General features: G+C 40.1%; 1 long non-coding RNA gene across 1 annotated transcript; it reads right to left on the bottom strand.

Moving 5' to 3' along the window:
* Positions 1-2,186: 2,186 nt before the first annotated feature.
* LOC116217541 lies at positions 2,187-5,453 on the bottom strand. Its single transcript, XR_004162209.1, has 3 exons — positions 4,619-5,453; positions 3,548-3,629; positions 2,187-3,072 (listed from the first exon to the last, which is right to left on the bottom strand). It is a non-coding gene; the product is annotated as an uncharacterized LOC116217541 (long non-coding RNA).
* Between the last annotated feature and the right edge of the window lie 1,475 nt (positions 5,454-6,928).

Genomic DNA, 6,928 nt, shown 5'->3' on the forward strand with positions numbered 1-6,928 from the left:
GGAGGGAGGGAGAAAGGAAGGAGGGAGATCAGCCCTTTGCAATAGGTTTTGATTCATTGGTTATTCTGTAAGTGCCTTTACAAGGAGAAGAAAAGAAGACACAGTGGAAACCACATGGAGGCCAGTTGCTGCTTCTCTGTGTTTCTGCTGTGTTTTAGGAGGACTGACATTTTTCAAAGTGTATGCTGCAGTCACTATCAAAGCCAATACCATCATCTGCTTTCTTGGCAAAGCTTTTCTCACTCTGCCAACTCTTTCATGCTGTTACCACATACCAATATATCACAAATAAGTTTTTCAGGCTAGCTGCCATATCAAATTCTTTCTCACTGTGGGTGGTCCTCAAGAACAGTAGGGCCCTGTCTGCATTTCTAGCCTTGATAACAGACTGTTTACAACATTAGTATTCAGTGGTTTAGGGGTTTATTTCCTCTGCTGTAAATTGCTTGTCTAGACAGATTTGCAGCTCAAACCTTTGCAAAATTTACTCAGTTACTGATGTAATCCACTGATGAAGTACACTGTATTGTTTAAGGCAATCCTGCCTTAAATATAATAATATAATAGTTCCCATTTTCCTTAATCTAGTAATCTAGGAGCCTTGCGGACTGACCAACTGAAAATTGTTTTGCTGAGAGGTTGTCTCCTTTTCCTGAGCTTGATTTAGTTCAACAGCAGAAATCTCTTTGGGTCAAGCGCTGTTTGCATCTCATGACTCTAAATTGCTTTAACTGATAACATCTGTACTCAAAAAACTTTGAAAAGAAAAAAAATGGCAGAATTAAGCAACAGTAAAATCTAACCTGGCCTACACATTCAAAGCCTTTTGTGGCTGCTCACCCTGTAATAAGTAAAAGGAAGTTCAAAAATATCTGATTTTCTGCAAACTGGCATTTTGGCTTATTCAGGGCATGAGCAGGGAAGCCCTTTTTGGAAACAGTCCTGAGGGTTCTGCCAAGCTGTGCTAACATTTCATACAATACTTATACCGCATAGCACTTGGTTGGATGATTCAGACGCTCACCAAGCAGCAGTCCTCACCCTTCCTGCAGCCATGGCCAAGGGCCTTTCACCACCATGACTTCGGGGCTGAGGATGGCCAGGGCTGGTAGTAGCCTGCCTCCCAGAGTGTGCTCCCAGCAACTGGGGCTGCAGGCTGCTTTTTGGCATTTTTCCATTGCAAGCTTGGGCTGGGCACAAAACTAGGCACTTGAGCCAGGTGTAGGCACACCAGGCTGTCTGCACTCAGGCTGAAACAGCCAAGGAGGCATGGGGACAGCTAGGTGGCTGTGGAACACTGGGGTATTCCATTGCTCATACCACAGAGACTGAAGGCACTGCCCCTCTCTGGGGCCCTGCTGCTCCTCAGGACACTCCTACCCCTGATTAAATCCTGAGGTGGGCATTTTGCCTCCCTACACCTCTCTTCCTGCTCTATAAAACAGGAGCAATGCTGAGCCGTCTTGCAAAGTTCTCAGAAAGCCACCAGACCAATTAACAGCACAGGAACTGCGGGCAGTGTTATTTGTATCATACTTTATCACTCACTGTAACACAACATAGATGCTGGGGAGGAAGCAGAAATCCTGAGCTGCCTGTCTTCTCATTCCTCTTCTCTCCAGGCAGGGAGGAGGTCTATCTTTTTATTCCCACTACTATTTCCCTCTAGGGAAATAGGCCCTAACCAAGGCCGTTTGGAAGCAAGAGCAGCTGACAGATCTTTGGTGGTGTTTGATTGGAACTCAGAGGAGGACATGGTGTGCAAGATGCAGAGGGGGGCACAATTGCTTCTTCTCCAGGTTCAGGCACTAGTGGCTGAACAACCCCTTCTGTAGTGGGCTGGCCAGAGGAGGAGAAACCTCCAGCTGCAGCCTTATGCTAATACAACATGAAGGAAAGCTTCCTGAAAAGTGCAAGTCAGCAAGATCCTAGCCTCACATTATACAAGATAACAAGCCAGAAGGTCAAAGCACGTCTTCTCCAACAGAGTGGCCAAGATAGAGTAGCAAGTGATAAGACCCTCCTGTTCCACCAGAAATCACTCAGCTTCAGCAACGGCCTGCAAAAATGACACAGCATTCACAGTCATAAAAAAAGTCTGAGACAAGAAATATGGAAATGTTCCTAATCATAGATTGCAGGACTTTTAAACCTTTGGAAACTGAGTCTCCAGCGTTTACTAAGCTCTGGGTGTGTCAATGCTATTCCTGTACCATGACAATTCCTGTTTATTAGATACACTGATATTTGTCTCCAGTGGCAATCATATAGATATTCTTTCTCTGTGAGGAGGCTGAAAGAGTACTCTTTAACCTGAGTTAGGTAACTCAGGCATGTTACTGTTCCCATTCAATCTGTAAAGCGACACCCACTGACTTAAGCAGAGCAGCTGCAGCCACTTTTTCACAGAAGCGCCTTCATCTTGCTGGGACTATTCATGCATGTAAATCAGACATGTGAAGATCTGCACATAGGCACAACATCAGTATGTATTTGGAACAGAGAGGCAAGAAAAGGAGAGACATATCAGAGAATACAGTGCTTGAAATCCATGATGCATGGGCACTTCTACCAGTGGCGGACACAACCTCTGCACTCTATTCAAGCCTCTTATTGAATGAGCATTTTCCTCAGGAAATTCATTTTTTGGCTCATATGTATTATTTATCATATATTATAGTCCATATTTATTTGTTGAACAGCTGCACAAATATCACGCTTATCAGAACATAATTTAATCACCGGTAAACACATTTTTTATGCAGCAATGAACAAACCGCTTCTATTCCTTGCTATTCAAATCAACAATGCTGAATGCCCTACACAGACATCTCACTTTCACTTCTAGATATTTTCTGCTTTCACTCAGTAGCAGTTTGATTCAAAGAATTGTTTTATATTAAGTCTATATTTGCCTATGATCCTGCCTCTTCCAGCCCTTCTCAGACAGTGCAGAGGTCATTGATAATCTCTGGATAGAAGTAGATATTTTATGGCTGCAGATCTCCAAAGTTCCAGCACTTATTATCCATCCTGAAAGCTTCCTGTTCTTCTTCCTGCAGAATTCCTTGACTTTACAGAAGAAACCAGGTACAAAAAACACTCATTGTAAAAAAACATTTTTAAAAACTGTAAAAAAGTTTGGGAACAAAGCAAATTATTGTTTTATTTGTGAAGATCAAAAAAATATCTGTGCCACCTACCAGGATTTTTATTCCTGACTTCATAAGAAAAATCTAACCCTCTTGTACAACTGTAGTTTCAAGTAAGACAGCTAAGCAAGCCCAGTAAAGTTCACCATTCCACAAAAGGCAATAATATAACACTAATTAAAGACAAAAATGTTCCAATGATGAGACATACCTTCAGCTGGATTTCATTTGCATAGCTGACTCTTAGTTCTCAGCTAGCACTAATTCACATCATTCCATTATTTTAGAGAAATAACACTGATTTATGTCATCTGAAATCCCAGGTTGAGTATTGCTGATATAAAAGTTTTGGTAAACACTTGGTGGAGATTTATAAAGCAACGTAAAAGACTTACCTTAGATGCTAAATACTTTGTGTATAGCAGACAAGGGAAAGTACCCAGACCAGAGGACAGGTTCAGAATCAGACCTTTCTGTCTAAAATTTAATTTAGATAGTTACATATAGAATTACGGTAAAAACCTTCACAAGTGGAAAGCAACATTTCTCCCCCAGAAGGCAGAGCTCTCTCATTATCCTGTAGACTACACTCTCTAAAGACCCAACTTTTATTGTTTTGCTAGGTGCAATTAAGTCTAATGCAACTAGGAAAAATGGAAAAAGTGAAACTTTAAAGCCCTGCACAAACAGAACCATGCGAACATTTTAGAAGCTATTGTACATCTAACATAGGAAAAATTGCCATGAGAAATTTTATGCTCCTTAGTAATTGGGAGGTCCCCTTTGCTCATTAGCCAGCCCATTCATTTTCCTGTCCCATGCATCTGTTGTTTTAGTTTCCCTATTCACAACTCCCTACACAAATCACCAAAACCAATTCATTCTACAACAACCAGGAAAAACAAAAGAGAGCAAGACAGTTAAACAGTAAGAGCTTATTTTGTTGTCAAAACAAAAAGCATGCGCTATCCTCTAAAAGGTACTAGTTAATGTTTTCTAGAAACTGCATCTGAAAACCTCAATTTACAGCTTAAGAACACCCTGTATCTAAAGTGCACATTGTATTAAGGGAGAAAAGGGAGTACACAGCTGAATTAATCTCTCAGATGAAGTGCAGGTATTTCCAGAGTTTTAAAAAATGATGGCTACCAATCTTGGAAAAATAAAACAATATATTGAAGTAGAATTTAATGTATGGCTTTATGTATAACTTTATATCTGCAGCAGCTACATGCTTTTTCTATAAACAGATCAATATTTTATATTATATCTCATTCCACAGTTAACTGACAACTTGTGGCAGTTTGTATCATTCATTCTTATGGCACTAACACCAAGAGAAGTAAATCTTACTGACTGACGTTCCGTCAAGTGCAGAAGTTAATAATGAAAAAGCATACCTACCACTGAAGAAAGTGGTAGTAGAAACAAAAACCATTTGAAAGTTATGGAAAAATGATTTTTACCTTGGTTCCATTTGTTCCAAAATCAGTTGTGTCATCTGTAAGATAAGTACATTAAAAAATATACCGAATCTCCTATTTCTAATTGCTTTTTTTTTGTTCTTCTTGTTTTATTCACAAGGTTTCTCATTTGCTTAAGCCCCAGACATACATGTCCAGTTCAAATATGGCACATTCAAAGATTTGAGAAACATTTTAAAAATGCTAATGGCCTGCCAATTAGCTAAATTGTTAAAAAAAAAAAATCTAAGGTTAAGTCTTCTAAGCCATGAAAATCTTATGCTTATCCAAAGTTTTTTATCAGTATCTGAATTTAATGAATCTTCAGTTTTCAATCATAAGGCGAAAGTAAGCTCTATCATGTTTTCAGATTTTTTTCTTCTGGCTCCACCTGGATCAGAAATAGCAGAATATGATTAAAAGAAAACTTATTTTCTGGTAACAAAGGAATTTTGGGGTCATTTTTATATTAATTATTTAAAGATCTATTTCAATTTTAACAAGAGATTGAATCAATCTTCTGATTTTTAAAGTGCGATTAAATCCAATCTCAGGTAGGAAAGTAGCTGCTGCTTTTTGCATTTTAAAAATATTTTTGCCATTAAGCTTAACTCCTTAGGAAGCTCACATGATTGATTCATTACAAAAACATACATGTATGAAACTTTGCAGGATAAAAGTTTGAACTAACTTGTCAAGAGCTGTAATAAAAATCAGTGCAAGTGAATAATTCAATTATTTATTTTAGTTCATGTTAATTCTCTATTATTTTTTTCAGTAGTGTCATTGTATACTACAGGATTGAAGGATCAAGGTGAGATTCACAAGCTCCATTTTGAGAAAGGATGCTGATATCACATCAGCTGGAGTGAAGGAGAATTTTCAAGGAAAGTGGAAAACATTGGAAATGGTCCTGCCTTTCCTCAGTGGTAAAAACTCTACTGACATCTGTAGAATCCAGGAATGCCTGGAGTGCAAGTGTCCCACTGCAAGAAGTAGTGAGCAGGATTCTACCAGCAGTCAAGCCAAGAACAGGGGAAAAATGTAAAGATGATTTCGACCAAGGCATGAGGAATGGCACTTACGAGCATGATTTCTTCTCTGAGTTTTGAATGAAAGTGAAATTTTGCGAAAAACTGAAGAGGAAGGGGTTGTAACATTGAGGGAAAGAAATCCCCAAGCCTTGGATGAGCAAAGAAATCATGGAAAATCTCAAATTTTAGAAGAAAGCCAACAGAAAGTGGGAAAAGGATCAGGCTACTTGGAAGAAATATAAGTATGGTGTCAAAGCAGGTTGGGATGTGACAAGAAAGGTTAAAACCCACTTGGAATGATATCTGGCAAAGAAGGTCAAGGAAAACAAGAACAGTTTCTTTAAGTATATCAGTAGCAAAAGAAAGATTAGGGAAAATGTGGGTCTACTGCTGAATGTGATGGACACCCTGATAATGGAGGCAGAGCTACTGATTACCTTCTTTGCTTCAATCTTTTCTACTAAGACTGCCTGTCAGGAATCTCCCACTCTACAGATAAGAGAGAGAGTCTGAGGAAAGGAAAAATTCTGCTTGGTTGAGGTCAGAGATCATCCAGGCAAGCTTGATGTACACAAACCCATGTATCAATTGGATACACCCACAGGCACTAAGAAAGCTGGCAGAAGTGATTGCCAAAATGCTCTCTATCCTCTTCGAAAGGTCTTGGAGAATGGAAGAGGTGCCGGAGGACTGGAGGTAAGCCAGTGTCTATTCAGTCTTCAAAAAGGACAAGAAGGAGGAGACAAGAATCAAAGAATCATAGTGTGGTTTTAGGTTGGAGAGGACCATAAGAATTATCTAGTTGCAATGCCCTTGCCATTAGCAGGGTTGCCAGTTACTTGATCAGGCTGTCCGGGATCCCATCCGGCCTGACTGTGAATACCTGCATGAAAGGGGCATCCACAGCCTCTCTGGGAAACTTGCTCCACAGCCACACCACTCTCTGAGTAACAAATTTCTGCCTACCATCTAACCTAAATCTCTCCTCTTTTAATTAGAAGCTATTCCCTCTTGTCCTATCACTATCAGACCATGTAAAAAGCTAGCTTGTAAGCTCCCTTCAAGTACTGGAAGACCACAGTGAGGTCTCCCTAAAACGTCTCCAAGATAAACAAGCCCAAGTCCCTCATCCTTTCTTCATAAGAGAGGTGCTCCAGCCCTCCAATCATATCTGTGACTCCCATCTGGAGCCACTCCAAGAGCTCCACATCCCTCCTGTACCGGGGAGCCACAGACTTCAGCAGGTTACTTCGGATGGGGCCTCACAAGGGCAGAGTAG

The sequence above is a fragment of the Meleagris gallopavo genome, chromosome Z, assembly GCF_000146605.3.
Source record: "Meleagris gallopavo isolate NT-WF06-2002-E0010 breed Aviagen turkey brand Nicholas breeding stock chromosome Z, Turkey_5.1, whole genome shotgun sequence".
NCBI lineage: Eukaryota > Metazoa > Chordata > Aves > Galliformes > Phasianidae > Meleagris > Meleagris gallopavo.